Genomic DNA, 19,177 nt, shown 5'->3' on the forward strand with positions numbered 1-19,177 from the left:
TTAGTTAAGAGGAAAGGTTGCGAACACTGAACTTATTCTTTCTGGAGTAGAGACGCTTAAGAGGGGATATGATTTCAATTTACAAATACCTTACTGGTGACCCCACAATAGGGATAAAACTTTTTCGCAGAAGGGAGTTTAACAAGACTTGTGGCGACTCATTAAAATTGGAAAAAAAGAGGTTTAACCTTAAACTACGTAGAGGGTTCTTTACTTTAAGAGTGACAAGGATGTGGAATTCCCTTCCACAGGTGGTGATCTCAGTGGGGAGCATCGATAGTTTCAACAAACTATTAGATAAGCACCTGAACGACCACAACATACAGGGATATACAAGGTAATACTGACATATAATCACACACATAGGTTGGACTTGTGTCTTTTTTCATCCTCACCTACAATGTAACTATGTAACTATGTAAGCCTCCTGTACGTTTGCCTCCGAGCTTTGCAGTCCCACCCATGCCTCCCTCACCTCCCATGCCTCCTGGTACTGAGTCGGTCAGTGAAGATGAACCCATACACCTGGGCTTCACGCATCTCTCTGCGGATGAGAGAACCTTTAGGAGGAGGGAGAGATTGTGCCTTTATTGTGGCCAGGCAGGTCACATTTTGAAGTCTTGTCCTACCCTTCCAGGGAACGCCCGAACCTTGAGGTCCTGTCACGGACAGACCTTAGGTGGCGTTGTTTCATCCCCAGTTATCCAGAGGGATAAGCCCCTGGTTTTGGTCACCCTTTCTTGGGCTGAGTCATCCATCGAGATACAGGCTTTAATTGACTCTGGGGTTGCAGGCCTGTTCATTGATGCTGCCTTTGTATCGAAGCATTCAATTCTGCTGCAGGTGATTGACACTCCACTTGCCATTGAGGCTTTTGACGGGAGACCTCTACAGCCTGCCCATGTGACTCATGAGACGGTTCCATTGTCCATGGCTGTAGGGTCTCTTCACCATGAGATAATCCAATTCCAAGTTATATGCTCACCTAAGTTTCTGCTGGTTATTGGTTATCCTTGGTTACAGAGGCACAACCCCTCTTTTGATTGGCTCTGTGCTGAGGTTCTCTCCTGGTCACCACAGTGCAGTGAGACATACTTCCAGAAGGTAGCCAAGATCCTGTGCACCTCCTCACTCTCCTCCCTGCCGGAGGATCACCGCTATTTTAGCGATGTCGTTGACAAAGGTCAACCTGGTATTTTGCCTCCACACTGGCCGTATGATTGCGCAATTGACCTTCAACCTGGTGCCATACCCCCTCATGGCCCAGTTTACCCTTTGTCGGTCTTGGAGGATAAGGCCATGGAGGAGTATGTTGCAGACGCACTTTCTCGAGATTTCATCCGCAAATCCTTATCTCCTGCTTTTGCTGGTTTCTTCTTTGTGAGGAAAAAGAGCGGTGAACTGAGACCTTGTATTGATTATAGGGGTCTCAATTGTTTTACGATTAAGATTGCCTATCCGATTCCGTTGATTACAGAGTTATTTGACCACCTTAAATGAGCAACAGTTTTCATGAAGATTAATTTGAGAGAGGCATACAATCTCGTGAGGATTAAGCAGGGCGATGAGTGGAAAACTGCGTATGATACCAGAACAGGCCATTTTAAGTACCTCGTAATGCCTTTTGGCCTTTGTAACGCCCCGGCAGTTTTCCAGGAATTTATTAACTATGTCCTCCAAGATTTGTTGCAGTTATGTGTGGTGGTTTATCTCGATGATATCCTCATATTTTCCAAGTCCCTGGAGAGCCACCACACAAATGTCTGTCGTGTGCTTCAGAAACTAAGAGAGAACAATTTCTTTTGTAAACTGGAGAATTGCGAGTCCCATCGTGAACAGATTAAATTCCTGGGCTATGTCATTTGCACTGCTGGTTTTTTGATGGACCCAGAGAAACTTTCGGCATTCCTACAGTGGCCCCGACTCGTGGGTTTACATCCTCTCCAGCGTTTCCTGGGCTTTGCCAACTATTATCAGAAGTTTATTCATAACTTCTCATTTCTGGTTAAGCCCCTGACTGATATGACCAGAAAGGACGGTAACCCACAGATTTGGTCTCCTGAGTCCATTAAGGCCTTTGAGAGTCTCAAGGCTGCTTTGGTTTCTGCTACTGTGTTGGCACATCCTGATCCTACCTTACCTTTTATCCTTGAGGTTGATGCTTCTGAGACTGGTGTTGGGGCCCTTCTTTCTCAACATCCTACCTCTGAGAGCACTATCCATCCTTGTGGCTACTTTTCCAAGAAATTGTCACCTGCGAAGTGCAATTATGAGATTGGTGACTGAGAGCTGTTGGCGATCATTTTAGCACTGAAAGAATGGAGACATCTCCTCAAAGGTACCACTGTGCAGCTTGTCATTCTTACTGACCATAAGAATCTGACATTCTTGTCTGAGGCTAAACGCCTCTCTCCCAGAAGGGCGTGATGGGCTCTTTTCTTGTCAAGTTTCAATTACATTGTCTCATTCTTACCCGGTACTAACAATGTAAGGGCTGACGCCTTGTCACAACAATTTTCCTCCACTTCCAAGTTGGAGTCGGTTCCGGTTCCTGTGATTCCTCCTGATCGTATTCTGGCTACGGTTTGCACCAGTCTCACTTCTCCTTTGGGTGACAAAATTCTTGCTGCTCAGGTCCATGCTCCTCCTGAGAAACCTTGTGACCGCTGCTTTGTCCAAGAGAGTTTCCATACTGCTGTGCTCCAGACTTACCATTGTCCCAAGGCAGCTGACCACCCTGGGAAGAATCAACTCTTTTGGGCCATTTCCCAACAATTCTGGTGGCCTAGTTTACGTGCTGATGTAACTGCCTTCGTAGCTGCCTGTTTCATGTGTGCTCAGAGTAAGACTCCACGACACCTTCCAGTGGGCCTCCTACAACCCATACCCAATGGAGAGAGGCCCTGGACCCAACTGTCTATGGATTTCATTGTGGAGTTGCTCAACTCCCAAGGCAACACTGTTATACTTATGGTGGTTGACTGGTTCTCAAAGATGTGTCATTGTATTCCACCTAAGAAGTTGCCCACTTCTAAGGAACTGGCTTCCATTTTTGCTCGGGAGATCTTTCCCTTACATGGGCTACCCAAGGTGATTGTCTTGGACAGGGGTTGTCAGTTTGTGTCCTGGTTCTGGCGAGCCTTTTGTGCACAGTTGGGAATTCAGCTTGCTTTCACCTCTGCATATCACCCGTAGTCTAATGGATCTGCAGAACGAGCCAAACAGTCCTTGGAGCAATTCCTACGATGCTATATTTTTGACCATCATAACAACTGGTCAGACCTATTACTGTGGGCAGAGTTTGCTCACAACAGTGCCTTGAATTCTGCTTCCCGATTGTCCCCATTTATAGCGAATTATAGTTTCCAACCTTCCAGGTTGCCTGACTCGTTTGTTCCGCAGAGTATTCCTGCATTAGAGGAGCATCTCCATAGTCTTCGTTCCACTTGAACACAAGTCCTGGAGGCTTTGTGTCATGCTAATGATAGGTACAGACTCCATGCTGACCGCAGATGCCTGCCTGCACCATTCTACCAGGTTGGGGACAGGGTCTGGCTGTCATAGCGCAACCTCCGACTTCGTGTTCCCTCACTGAAGTTAGCACCTCGGTTTATTGGCCCTTTCTGTATTCTTCGCAGGATTAACCCAGTGGCTTACGCATTAGACCTTCCTTGTAATATGCGTATTTCTAATGTATTTCATGTCTCCTTATTAAAACCTTTGGTCTGCAACCACTTTACCACCTCGGTGCCACGTCCTCACCCTGTACAGGTTGAGAGCCATGAGGAGTATGAAGTACAGTCCATTGTTGACTCCGATAGGTTCTGTGGGCGCATACAGTAGGAAAGGTCCGGAGGAATGCTCTTGAGTCTCATCCTTGGACATACATGCCCCTGTCCTCCTCCATGATATCCATAGATGTTTTCCCCTCAAGCCTGGTGGTCCTCCAAGGGAGAGGGGTCGTTCAGGAGGGGTACTGTCAGGGCTGGGCTCAGCTGTCGGCTAATTGCAAGCTCCCATCTCTCTCCACAGTTACCCAGCTGATATGATCCTGCTCGTCAGTCCTGCCTACTTAAGCCATCCAGTCCAGAGGAGCTCTGCTTTTGCTTTGGTCACATCAGAAGAAACTATCACCTGCATTCCTGTTTAAAAACCGACTTTGCTGAATCCCTTCTGGCTCAGATCCTACTTGCTGTTCCACTACTTTGATCCCTGACTTCTGCTTGGATGACTGTCCATTCCAGTTACTGAACTTTGGCTATGTTTTGACTACATTTGTTCTTTTTACTTTTATTGTTAAACAAGTGTGATTTAACTGTATTTCTGTCTCAGTCTGATTTCATGGTTTCTGACAATCGGGTACATAGTACCTACCCATTCACCAAAAAAGTGTACAAAGAATAAATAAAAACAGGAGACAATTTTTTGACAAATCCTTTATGAGAAAAATACTATGTATTTTTTAATAAAGGATTTGTCAAAAACTTGTCTCCTGTTTTAACTTTTTGTACGCTTTTTTGGGAGATGAGTAGGGGTTCTATGTACCCGATACTCATTAACATAGGGGGCGCAGGATCTGGCAGCCCCCTTGGTAAAGGGGGCTTCCAGATTCTGATAAGCCCCCCGCCCACAGCCACCGGCCATGGTTGTGGGGATGAGGCCCTTGTCCCCATTAACATGGGGACAAGGTGCTTTGGGGTGGGGGGGGCAGAGCATCCCCTGCCCTAAAGCACCCACACCCCATGTTGAGGGCATGTGGCCTGGTATGGTTCAGGTTTCCTGACCTGCCGGGCTGATGCCTGGATAAGGGTCTGGTATGGAGTTTGGGGGAACCCCCACGCCGTTTTTTTTTTTTACCTCAACTTTTTTTTATTCAGCTGTCAGCTGATGACTCAACAGTTGTTAGAGGATGCCACCGCCGGCTTCCCGGCCCAGCTCCTTAACAACCAACTTACACTGCTCCCTGATTGGCCAAAGCTTTGCCAATTGGGGCACAGAATGCACTGCATATGCACCTGCAAATTTGGGTGTTCAGTGAACGGTCAAACAGGCAAATGTTCAGCCCGAGCTCATGCTTAGGGCTGAAACGTTTGCCCAATACTATCCAGAACCAGCGTTTGTAAATGGGAAAATGTGTTGCTTTACCCCTTGAATAAATGCATGAGAATATTCTGCTCACTTTGCATGCTATTGCTAAGTCTGTGGTATATTAGGATCTCCAAATATTTCTCAATCAAAGATTCTCCCAGTGTAACACCTTCTAATGAGTATTTTGTAGGCAATTTTTTAGCACCAAATGCAATCCATCTGCCACGTAGCAACTTATCCCTCTATTGTGTCAAGGTCAATGTACTGTACTTTTTTAAAAATAAAATGCTATATCCTGGAGTCCCACCCCACCCCCCCGTTTTGGTCCCCTCAAAATCTTGTGTACCAACCTGTGATGTTTATCTCCCCATATAAAGGTCATAAAAGCCTTTCGTATTGTTTAAAGAATGTCTTTGGGAGTGTTATGGGTACAGTATGTAAAACGTAAATAAGCCTGGGAATTACACTCATTTTAAGCGCATTTACCCTGCCAAACCATGTCAAAGTATGACTTCTCCACTTTGGAAGTCTTTTATTATGGATACCATCAAGGGTCCATAGTTTAGATCATATAGGCTCTTTATAGCTGAAGAGCTATAGATCCCTAAATAGAATATAGAATCAAGCGCCAAACAAAAGGAAAAGATTGTTGCAAGGTGGTCCTCATCCTCAAAGGCACATGGCTCGGCATCAACACTGATTTCTCAATATTTATTTTAAAATTAGATATAAGGCCAAACCTTTCTATTTCCAACATCAATTCCATCAAACACTCTTGAGGAGAGGAGAGGTACAACAGTAGATCATCTGCGTAAGCTGAGCTCTTATGTTCCGTTCATCCAATACAAATCCCCTTGATCTTCCTATTTCCCCTAATCATGCGTAGAAAGGGCTCCAGCATCATAGCAAATAACAATGGGGACAGTGGGCATCCCTGCCTAGTCCCATTCCGTATCTCAAAATAATCTGATAGTCTAAAATTAACTTTAACCCTTGCTCTAGGATCTGCATAGAGTGCCATCACCCATCCCATCATCCACTCTCTCAGACCCATCTTCCTCAAAACTCCGACCATAAACTTCCACCCCAACCTATCAAATGCTTTTTCAGCATCCATTGAAATTACTACACTCGGGGTCTGGTTCGGTCCATTATGCATCCAATGCAATACATGCAGGGTCCGAATAGTATTATCTCTAGCTTCTCGACCATTCATAAACCCTATTTGATCTGGGTGAATTAATTTACCTATATGTTCTTGTAACCTTAGGGCCAGAATTTTAGCCAGGAGCTTAGTGTCAGAGTTAAGCAGGGAGATGGGTCTGTAGCTGGCACAGCACTGAGGCTCTTTCCCTACCTTCGGGAGAACCGTGATATAAGCCAACAGTGCCTCTGGAGGCAATGGGTTAGAGACCAAGAAAGAGTTAAGGTATCTGCAAAGAGGAACCAACAGAATTGAGGAAAACTTTTTATAATACATATTTGTGAAACCAACAGGTCCCAGGCTTTTACCTAATGTCAAAGCCACAATTGCTCCTCCCAGCTCTTCAATGGAGATTGCTTTTTCCATTTCCTCCAAGGCCACAGATGGAATGGCCTGTAGCCCAGGGCCTCAAGATATTCCCAAATTCTATCCAAATGTCCACCCTCCTCCACCCCCACAGGAACTGAGTCTATGTTATATAAAGACGCATAAAAGCATTGAAACTCAGCTGCTATTGCTTGGGAGTCCACTAGCTGCTTATTGCCTGTCTTTATTGTGTGAACATAGCCTGAATCTTGTTGTTTCTTTAGTTGTCTAGCCAATAGTCTCCCACCCTTATTCCCCTGTTCATAGAATCGGCGGGCAAAGTATCTATGTTTATTTTGAACTTTTCGATCGAGAAGCTGTTTTAACCACTTGCCGACCACCGCACGCTGATATATGTTGGCACAATGTCAGCAGTGAGCAAATGGGCGTACAGGTACATCCCTTTTAAATTGTGGCCTAGTCGGCATGTGTGCGCCCGCTACGTACTGCGTGATCGTGCCCGCGGGTCCCGCGGACTTGATGTCCACCGGTGTCCTGCAATCATGTCACGGAGCGGCAGAACAGAGAGATGCCTATGTAAACAAGGCATTTCCCTGTTCTGCCACCTAGTAACATGACAGAGATCTACTGCTTCCTGTCATCGGGAACAGTGATCTCTGTCATATTGTAGTGAGCCCACACTTAACCCCTTGATCGCCCCCTAGTGTTTAACCCTTTTCCCTGCCAGTGTCATTTACATAGTAATCAGTGCATTTTTATAGCACTGATCGATGTATAAATGACAATGGTCCCAAAATAGTGTCAAAAGTGTCCGCCACAATGCCGCAGTCATGATAAAAATTGCAGATCGCCACCATTACTAATAAAAAAAATTACTAATAAAAATGCCATAAATCTATTCCCTATTTTGTAGACGCTATAACTTTTGTGCAAACCAATCAATATATGCTTATTGAGATTTTTTTTTACAAAAAATATGTAGAAGAATACATATCGGCCTAAACTGAGGAAAAAATATGTTTTTTTTATATATTTTTGGCATATTTATTATAACAAAAAGTAAAAAATATTGTTTTGGTTTTTTTCAAAATTGTCGCTCATTTTTGTTTATAGCGCAACAAATAAAAACCACAGAGGTGATCAAATACCACCAAAAGAAAGCTCTATTTGTGAGGAAAAAAAGGACGTCAATTTTGTTTTGGTGTAACGTCGCACGACCACGCAATTGTCAGTTAAATTGACGCAGTGCCGAATCGCAAAAAGTGCTCTGGTCAGGAAGGGGGTAAATCTTTCCGGGGGTGAAGTGGTTAAGTCTGCCCGCAGTTTCTCCAGTCTCTGCATGTCCCCAGGTTTTAAGTGGGCCTTATGTTTAATTTCAAGTTTATGTATTTCCTCTAAGAGCACGACCATTTCCTTCTGTCTTTCTTTTTTAATACGCAAACCCATTGAAATTAACTCCCCTCTGATGACTGCCTTATGGGCTTCCCATACCCCTTGGTCAGACACCTCCACTGATATATTGGTCTCAAAGTATAGTGCTAGTGTGCGGGACAAGGATTCCACATACTTTTTATCATCCAAAATAAATTCATTCAATCGCCATGTTCTTTCCAGGCTCCCAATCGTTGCCGGACATATCGTTAAACTTATTGGAGCATGGTCTGACATAGTGATTGGCTCAATAGTTGAATTTACATAATTCAGATAATATTGATCGATCAACAACATATCGATCCTTGAATATACATTGTGTATTTTGGAGTAGTAACTGTAATCTCTGTCCGGCTCTTGCAGCACCCTCCAACTGTCCACCAAATGCAGAGAGCGAAGGCGCTGTTTAACATATCTTAACGCCTTATGAGACACAAAGGTTTTCCCCGAAGAGGTGTCTAGACTAGGATCCAAGGTAATGTTAAAATCCCCTCTTATAACCAATAGACCTTCCTGGAACTTCCCCAGGATATCCAAAATTTTAGGCATTTAACGGTATGGCTATTGGGGGCATATATAGTAGCTAGGGTATAACACTGGCCCTGGATCTTTCCTTTAACAAAAAAAAAGTGGCCCTTAAGATCTACTCATATTTCTGTGGGTATTAGGGGACTATCTAGCTATTGTAACTCCTCTAGCCCTAGGAATGCAGGAGTGCATGAAACCATTTATTATGTGGAAAAAGAGGCATACGAGGGGTCGACCCTGCCGTGAAGTGTGTCTCTTGCAAAAAAACTATCTCTGCCTTCATGTGACGCAGTTCATGCCAGAGGCGGCCCCTCTTACCAATCGAACAAAGCCCTCTCACATTATATGATACAATCTTCATTCTACCTGCCATTCTCTCATTACTCCTATAAGTCTCTTATTGTACTGCCGTGCTTGATCTGTGTCTGCATCCAGCCTTCTGAGCTTTCTCGCCTTGGATGCATCTGATAAGAAGAAGGAGGGAGAAGGAGAAAAAAAACACACAAAACCATCTAAATACCATAACCTATTATGCCACTGTCTGTTCCAGCTGTTGCAGAACTACAAGTCCCATGAGGCATAACAAGACACTGACAGCCCCAAGCATGACACCCAGAGGCAGAGGCATGATGGGACTTGTAGTTTTGCAACAGCTGGCGGTCCGCTAATTGCATATACCTGCCCTACAGGGAGGGTGAATCTGGGCAGAGGTGCACTACCTCTGCCCGGAGTCCCCCCCTTCCGCCTTTTGCCAGAAAACAAAGTCCCTTGTCTCCCGACCGACCTATTGGGGAAAAAATGAATAAAAACATGAACAGATTACCTTGTGAACCCCGGACGTCCATTTCTATTCTCATATCACTTATTTATTTATTTTTTGCGGTATTTCAGCGTATTGCTTCAAAAATTCCCACCAAAGGGGAGAAAACAAAAAAGTATTTAGGGAGGGGTAAGGTAAGGGGAAAAAGAAAAAAGAAAAAAGGAGGGGGTAAAAAAAAGGGGGGAGGGTGGTGGGGGACTATGAGAGGACAGAGGGAAAAAGGAATCCCCCCCTCCCCCACCCCCCAAAAAAAGGGGGGTAAAAAAAAGAGATAAAAAGAAAGGGGGGTAATAAAAGAGATTAAAAAAGGGAAGGGTGGTGGGGGATTAAGAGAGAACAGAGGGAAAAAACAATGTTCTCTGTTTTCTTGATTATCCATTTGATCTAACAGAGAATTCAACACTTCCTCCTGATGTTTTGTCATATCTTGGATATCAGCCACTGCTCATCTAATAACATCCTGGCCCATCTCCATTTCCTCTACTCTGTATCCCAGTGCCCCTATTTCCTCCCTTAACCTCCCTGGCAGTATGATTATTTCAGATTTTTGCGTCTCAAAGCGGTACAATTATTTTGCATAGAAATTTGGCGTTTTATATTGTAGGTCTGTAATTCTTAGCAATAACACACTTATATCTGTCCACCAAGAGTCTAGTAGATATCCCGGGTGTGATGAAGTTTGAAACACAAAATCATAAATTATAATATAATAAATAAATATAAATAATTTAAAAAAAATAATATAATAATAATAAAATACATTTCCCCACGATTCACTATCGCTCAATTCTGCAAGTGTTCTAATTTATTATCGCTGTTTTCTAGCTGGTCTAAAGCCACTTTTGACGTAAAGGGACACTTTTTTGTTGCTATGGACAATCTCAATTTTCCAGGCAGAAAGAACAGTATATATCATATAAACCTGCATGCAGGGCATGGGCCAAAGCACTGGGGACAAAAGGGAAGTGAAATGATTTCATACAGTACTGTAATCTGTAGGATTACAGTACTGTATGTGTTATGAATTCGACATTTTTTTTAATTTGCCACCAGGCTCCGCCCCCGTGCGTTGCGACTCTCGCAGGGAACGGAGCCTGGCACAGAGAGGCTTCGGGAAGAGGACGGAGCCCACAGACAGCGTGGGGGAACATCACAGGATCCTGGGGACAAGGTAAGTATACAACACCAGGATCCTGAGATATAATCCCGAGTGTGGCTCTGGGTTACCGCTAATGGTGCTGAAATGTAACCCCGAGCCACACTCGGGAATACCGTCAGGGAAGTTAACCCCTCCACAGCCTGTTTGCAGGATGAATCAACAGCGGTTATAAGTAATTGAGTGTCTTTCTTTGTAGGAAGTGCTCTCAAATGTTCTCTTAAGTCCCAATCCACTATTTACTCTGATGAAGATGCACTTAGTTCATTATTAAGATCAGCATACAATGGGTTAACATACTGCACCTGCCCTGTAGAGGCTGTCTCTGGATTCATCACAAGTCCTTTGCTGATTTTTGCTGATTCACTGCTGGGTTTTGTAGTAACAAGACTTTCAACTTCCCGGGATTCAACCGTCCCGTCTGGGATTTCTTCCACCTCCTGAAGACACGGGTCCCCTCCAAAACACTCCCCCTCCAGATCCTTCGTTCCACCACCATAAACCGAGGTGTCTCTCCCTTCTCCTGAGAGATCCCTTTCCAGGGTTGTACAGCTCTGCTCTGGGCTCAGAGGAATTTGGTCATTGCCATGTGCTGCAACACTCCTTGGCCCTGTATGGGGGGATTGCATCTGACCCTCCCCGGTCCCCCCCCTCAGATCAGGGGAGCCGAACTTCCTTCCCTCCTGGACCAGGGTTCTTTTATTTGCGCTCCCAGGATCTGCACTCTGCGCCAAGAGGTAAGCTCTAAGGCCGTTAGCCTGGCTCTTTCCGCATGTGGACATGCTTTAGCCGGTCTGAAGCCTGCTAAATACCACAGCCTATCTTCCTGGAGCCCGGGATCACTGAGCAGCACGCTCAGTCAGCGTGTCTCTTCATGCCCTTCACATGTTGTTTTACCTGAGAAAATAGATTCATCTCTTTAGCCTCCTTAATGTTGTATAGCCTATAACATACTCCCATAATGAATTTACCACATGTATTTGTGTAAATCTCTGGCTATAAAGACTCGGCTCCGACCATAAAAACTCTGCTTCGTCACATTACTCATTGTTGATAGCCTTTCACGTACTCACTTTCAAATTGTTCTGGTTGTAAACCTTTACCTATACTCAGTGAGGTGACTAGCCTCAGGTGATAAAGAGAGATGAAACAAATCTTCCTACTTAAGTGATACTTGTTTATTTGCAGCCATTTATCCCATACATCCTTATAGAACTCAGAAATGAAAACTATTTTTCACAGACTCACAAAGCAGGGGGTTGGGAGCTACAGTAACTCTATGTAGGAGCTCTAATAGCTGACTGGATAGAAGGGAGACACACCCCTTCAAACAGCACAAAGGAACAGAGCTGTGGTTGTTAATGACAACTTTTCAGAAGTGACTCATGCTGGTAACAGAGAAACTAGACAGCAGAGAGAAATGACACTTAGTGCTTTAGAGAGAGGGAAGAAAAAACACTATAGAAATACTGTATGTACTTTGTTCAGATTTCTTGTCTGAGGTTTACAGAGGTTATTGGGTACAGTACATTAATACAGAATTGTCTCTATCGATTCTTTGATGTAAAGTTTTTTGATTCTTTGAGTTGATTTATTTTTCTATCTTTGTAAACAATTTAAGAAAGCTTCATTGATATTTTCTTTCAAGATCAAACCAATATTATTTTGAACCATTGTCACAAAGCCCTTAAATGGTGTGGGGCCCAAAGGATGGTACCTATTGTACCTATTTGATAATATGGCACTATCTAGAGTTGAAGATGGAGAATATTCCCCAATCTGACTATAAACTGCCAATTTGGAAGATAAATTGTTGAGGGGAGGTGTGGGTGAGAGGTGTGTTAAGGTGGGGGTATAACATGTAACATTGTGCAAAAGGTGAACTTAGATTTTAAATCCACCCTGTGTTAGGAGCAATGTTGAAGAACATTATGCTCATCTATTATCAATTTATTTTGAAATGAGAAATAAGGAAAGATTTCACTTGGAATCTGAAAACACATTTTACAATGGAGTAAAAAGGACACAGGAATAACGTCTAAATCGTTTTTTTTTATCAATTAGAAAAATTGGCATTATTTACTAAAACATGTCTATTAAGAAAACTATTCTTACAGCCACTAGAAAGTGTTAAAAATTTCACATTCATGTAATAAAGATAAGGTAAGAGAAATTCTTGTTTCTATAAAAAACAAAGACAGTTCATCTTTCAAAACATTTTCATAATCAAAATGCTTGGTGTATTCCAATGTTACCTATAGAACAAAGGTTTCATTCGGGAATGTATACATATATTGATTACTTATTCTGTATCCAAAGGCTATACAGTATACTTGTGAATAGAAGATCAATTAAACTGCTTTTTATTTAGATTATGGAAAGTAAAATGCTATATGCATTTGCGGTAATACGTACATTTTTATTTTCATACTGAAATGTATCGTTTTTGGGGTTTTTTTTAACATCTTTTTTCCTTTCGTGTAGGAAAAGCCTGGTAAACAGACCTGTTACATGAATGTTAGTAAGTTAAACTGCATTTGGCTGAGACTTTTTCAGAATATTTTATCATGCATGAAGATTATCTTTTCAACCATAAGGAGAAGAAGGCACAGAGAGTCAACAGCTTTTCCCTCTGGGAATCCCTGAGGAAACAAAGTAGACATTTCTTTCATTTCTCACTTGTACACATCAGAGAGGTAGAAGTAGTTTAGGCTTACTGCAATGCTTTGTGTTCAGCCTGGCAAAGAAGTGGTAAAGTGGGCCTTTGCGATGAGAGTTCTGTGTTTACTTACGAAGATGAATAATAGGTACTGCTTAGCATTATTTTTTAACATTTCTAATATCTATCATAATACTTTGTCCATGACATAAAATAGAAACTAGAAATAAACTGTTTTTTATGCAACAAATCAATCATAAACATTTTGCAGACAAATTCATTTTTGACACATTAATGGTAAATGTTTTGTGGTATATAAACATGCTTATGTCAGGTAAAATATATCTAAACTTTTAGGTCTTGAGTAGAGTGGAGAAATGTTAACATTTTTTTCAAGCTTGTCCTTAATGTCTGTTTCCCACTGAAAGATTTACAGCCTCTGGTTACCATTCTCAGTAAGACACAAAGACAGTGATGGTAAATTCTTGAAAAAAGGGATTTCCTCTTACTTCCTGGTGTATCTCTGGGACTGGAAATTAAGAGAATGCTACCCAGGATATACTTTAGGGGTCTGTTCAAAAGAGGGCACTTATTTATTACAATGAATAGGTAAATATAGGTTCTATCATGGGTCAAAAACATACACAGGGAAAAATTCCAGTTACTCAAACAACTGGTTGAGGACATGACCAAAAAACAAAATGTCAAAAAAGTGCACACTCTAATTGCCAGCAAGTCTCAGTTCTGAAAATGAAGCATGGAGCTGCTGTGTACATGCTGCTGTCAAAGAAAAAAAAAAGAACTGTTTGAATCAGAATATATAGTTACCGGTCAAACGAAACAATAACAGATACAAAGTAGAATTTTTACTTTTGTATCTACATTGATCATTTATCTGCAGATCAAAGGGATAAGCTTCGATCTGCAGATGAGCGTTAAAGCAATTTGACAATTAATTAGATAATTAATCCCTTACCGCTTCAATATTCTTTCCCTGCTTTTTTATGTCTGTTTTTAGTATAGTTTTAAACAGGACAAAGTATAGAATACAGTTTATACCTTTATTCTACAGTATTTTTTTTTTTTCTTTAATAAATGCTGGTCAAAAAGAAAGAAGGTTAGCCAGTGTATGGCCAACACCACTGGATGTTATCTGTCCATTGTTCTCTTCCCTGATCCCATTCACAAATGTCTGTCTAAGCAGGTAAATTGTTATGATATAATTGTTGTATATACGGTACTGTTCACAACTTCATCATTTATTACTGTCTGTTTGGTAGATCTCGGAAATTAAGTTGACATAAGTCCGCAGTGTGTTTGTATAAGCCAATCACTGGCTGACACCACTGGATGACAGCTGTCTTTACTCTATCCCACTGACTGATGTCCTTAAAGGTCTTTGAACTGTCATGATATTTATGGCATAATACGCCTTATTTTGTGTGACTCCCTCTGGGCCAGTCTGTACACTAGTGGCAATATTGTTCTTAAAGTTTTTATCTTTCATAACATCTGCCTATTATCGTTTTGCACTATATTTGATACCATTAAAGAGTTTTCAACACTGTCTGCCCCATCCTTTGTACCAAATTGAACTCTATGGGTTCTTCCCCTTCCTTTTCTCCACGTATTTGTTTGAGTTTAGGGTCTAAGGAAAAGGCATCACCCCCATTGGGTGAGTCAGTATCCTCCACTTGTATTGAATGTTAAAACTAGTCAATAATTTGGTCCTTTGAGTTGATCTGAAGCTCCCTTTTTCATATAGGGAGCTGAACATACCTGAGCAGTTTGGGACAGGTTAGCCGAACATTAATGAAGTTTGAATGCTGAATTTAAGCACCATTTAAGTTGATGGGGCCAAACCTTAGAAATAAGTAATGACCACTTTCTAGGATAATAGATACGGGACTGTCTAACAAATGGCACTGGGGGGGGGTCTGGGTACTGCCATTTAGTGGTAAGAATGGTCAGCGTATCGGTTAAGGCAAACGTGTCCCTCACAATTCGTAGATTGGAGGGTCTGGGCTGGTTCTGTATCTTGAGAAATCAGTGTTGGAGTCAGCATAGAGCTTAGAGTATCTGGGTCTAATCATGGACAAGGTTCAGGCGAAGGTGTTTTTGTCTCCAGGAAAGAGCTTTTCTCTGAGAAATCAGGTGTCAATATTGAGGAGTCGCATGTCTTCTTCAATTTGTCTTTGCATGAGACTGCTGGGAAAGATGGTTGCCACGTTCCATTCCAGACCATAAGAGAGAAGTATCCTGTCAGAGTGGAACAGAAGGATTCAGTCATTGGACTGTTGAACATCCCTAGCTCCCAGTATGCTTCGGGTGATACAATGCATCTTTCTCTCCATTCAGAGGAGAGAAAAAAAAACACAAGGGTGGGCTGTACAGTTATTGATCATTATAGCATTTAGGTGACCAGGAACCGGGACTTGACCATTTGCCGAACTGCAAACAGACCGGGGATTTAGGTAAAACTGATGCTTAACCTTAACCTGAAGCTCATCCTTTGTTATATTTAGACTAAGCTGCAATCCCACAAAGCTGGAAAAGTAGATTCCTTCAAGCAATGCAGGAAGTATATTAAATATAAACTGGAGAGGAACCATCTGGGATGGGGTACCTACTTGGGTAGTTGCCCTTAAGTGTTTGTCTTGGTGTGAACACTGCCTTACTTCTTTTCTTTCTTGCCGAAAAAGTGAAAGTGTGTCCCCCATTCACCACTTTAATGCTCTAACATTATATACATGTAACTGTGTAAAAATTAGTACTTGCACATAAAAAGGAAAGTTGTGGTATTAGGGTTTAGAAGGAGAATGTAAAAATGATATAAATCTCCCCATTTGTAAACATATATTCTTTTTAACATTTTTGTATAATAAAAACTATATTTTTTTTAGATTATATTTTCTATATTTAATGGCACCAAACAAGTTCCATTTGGATAGTGTATAAGAATTATGATGAGGATGCGGTGCAGAGAAATACCAATCATTTTTTTAAATATATAAGCTAGTTGAAGTTTGATGCTAGAAACATTCCACATAGCATCTAAGCTGTTTTTCAAAACTATTGTTACCATAAATACTATTTCTATTGTTGGCAAAGCTAAGTTAGTAATAAGTGCATGCCTGTCTGACAAAAATACAGTACAGTAGTATAACTAATTAACTTTCCTAGAAGTGTTTGTCTGTTGGGAATTAGTCTTCATTCTTGCTCCCCAAAGGAAGATACTCTCTTGACTGCTTATTAACTGTGAAAGAAGGGGATATCTATCATGTTAACAAGCTGGTTTAGTTTTTAGATTTAGAACAACCTATTTAGTTTGATTGAACAGATTCTTAACAACTACACAACTCATTTTAAAGCAAGTTGTTAGGGAAATTAGTAAAATTCTGTTTCTCTGAGGGTCAATTTGTTGTGTCTGCCTCCCCAGCTAAAAGTTCCCAGTCCTCTCGGTTCCATGGGCACTAAATTTAGTTCAGTTCACTCTGCCTATATACAGTATTAACAATTTGTCACATTTGAGTGGTGCTATTCTTGCTTGTGATCCTTGTGTTTGTTTTCTTAAAAAGTAGCAACAATTTTTCCAGAGGGTAGCAGGGTCTTGGCCCAGCTGTCAATACTAAAACATTACACATATTGAAATATTGTTAACTTATTTTGCAACCTGCAATAAGAAAAAAATAATTATATAATACATACTTTTTTCTTTGCTATAGAATGTTAAATAATAAAATATATAAAATTACATATGGTACCTAATAAAATTATTTTATTTTAGTTTGTTAAGTGCTTTCCAATTATGGTGAATATGGCTTGATCTGTTGGGCTAACCAACCTCTGGAATTGGAACAAAACTTGTCACCATAGATCTCAATCTGTCCAGACAATACAACCACATGCTGATTCAGCAGACTGCCTAGGGAAGGCCATAGATTATGCGATTTTCTTTTCTTCCACAGTCAGTGCTGCAGTGCTATTGTGTTCTGCTGGCAGGGAGCTCGGAAGCCTCCCCTGGCAGCAGAACACAATAATTAGTGTATAGCCAGCAGCACTAATCATTCAGGAAAAACCTGACAGGCTGGTTGTGCACAAGTTGATTAATAGATCATACATGGATTGAAATTTGGCTGGTCCCTGCTGACCAAGATGAATTTCAATTCATGTATGGTCGGGTTAACTCTCCAATAAGATACTACAGTTGAATCCAACACAATTATACCATTATTATAGTACAATACAGAGGATGTTTTCCAGTCTTAGGAACTGTAAAAAAGAAAATTACTTTCCAAGAAAAGAAAATAACTCTCCAATATGATACTACAGTTGAATCCAACACAATTATACCATTATTATAGTACAATACAGAGGATGTTTTCCAGTCTTTTGAAGTGTAAAAAAGAAAATTACTTTCCTAGATTAGTGTCTGCTATGATGCTAACAACTCTTCCAGAGAACATGGAGAAGAAGAGAGGGTCTATCTAAAGACTGTACTACCTAGCACTAAACAGGAGGAGGGGACAGTTAAAAAGCATTAAAAAGCACACACAACAAGTTGCTGTGGAGGTGGCATACAGTATCTTAGTTACAGTTGGGCAAACGGTTCGGCCGGAGCATAGCTACTGCCATAACAACAATATTCCTCTTCAAAGTAGCTATGTAAAACAAAGGCGGGCGGTCCGTAAGTGGTTAACAAAGTATATTTCAGTGCATTACTGCACGATTAATGCAGTTTATTTCAGTGCATTACAGCATGTTTAACACAGTATAGTTCAATGCATTAGTGCATGTTTAACAAAGTATATTTCAGTGCGTTAGTGCATGTTTAACAAAGTATATTTCAGTGCATTACTGCACTTTAAACGCTGCATATTTCAGTGCGTTAGTGCATGTTTACACAAATATAAATATACAGTATATTGCAATGCATCAGTGTAGTTTTACTGCAGGATATTGTAGTGTCAGTCTATTTTGTCAGGGCAGGTTTCCTGCAGTAAATTTCAGTACGTTACTGCACGTTTAGTGCAGTATATTTCAGTGCGTTAATGCACATTTAACAAAGTATATATCAGTGCGCTAACTGCACATTTAATGCAGTATATTTCAGTGCATTACTACAGGTTTAACACAGTATATTTCAGTGCATTACTGCATGTTTACCAAAGTATATTTCAGTGCGTTACTGCATGTGTAATGCAGCATATTTTGGTGTGTTAGTGTACAATTAACGAAGTATATTTCAGTGCGTTACTGCGCGTTTAATGCTGTATATTTTTAAGCTTTACTGCACATTTAATGCAGTATAGTTCAGTGCGTTAGTGCACATTTAATGCAGTATATTTCAGTGCATTACTGCATGTTTAACGCAGTATAGTTCAGTGCAATAGTGAACGTTTAACCACTTAAGGACCAAGCCTCTTTCTAAGATTTGGTGTTTACTGGTTAAAAACAGTTTTTTTTCTAGAAAATCACTTAAAAACACCCAAAAATTATTTATATTTTTTCTTACACCCTAGAGAATAAAATGGCGGTCATTGCAACACTTTCTGTCAAACCGTATTTGCACAGTGGTCTTACAAGTGCACTTTTTTAGGAAAAAATACACTTTTTTAAATTAAAAAATGAGACAACAGTAAAGTTAGCACAATTTTTTTTGTATTGTGAAAGATACTGTTACGCTGAGTAAATTGATACCCAACATGTCACACTTCAAAATTGCACCCACCTATGGAATGGCGAGAAACTATTACCCTTTAAAATCTCCATAGGCGATGTTTAAAAAATTCTACAGGTTGCATGTTTTGAGTTACAGAGGAGGTCTAGGGCTAGAATTATTGCTCTCACTCTAAAGATCACAGCGATACCTCACATGTGTGGTTTGAACACCGTTTTTATATGCGGGCGCTACTCACGTATGCGTTCATTTCTGCACGCGAGCTCGGTGGGACGGGGCGCGTT

The sequence above is a fragment of the Aquarana catesbeiana genome, linkage group LG05 (genome assembly GCF_042186555.1).
Source record: "Aquarana catesbeiana isolate 2022-GZ linkage group LG05, ASM4218655v1, whole genome shotgun sequence".
NCBI lineage: Eukaryota > Metazoa > Chordata > Amphibia > Anura > Ranidae > Aquarana > Aquarana catesbeiana.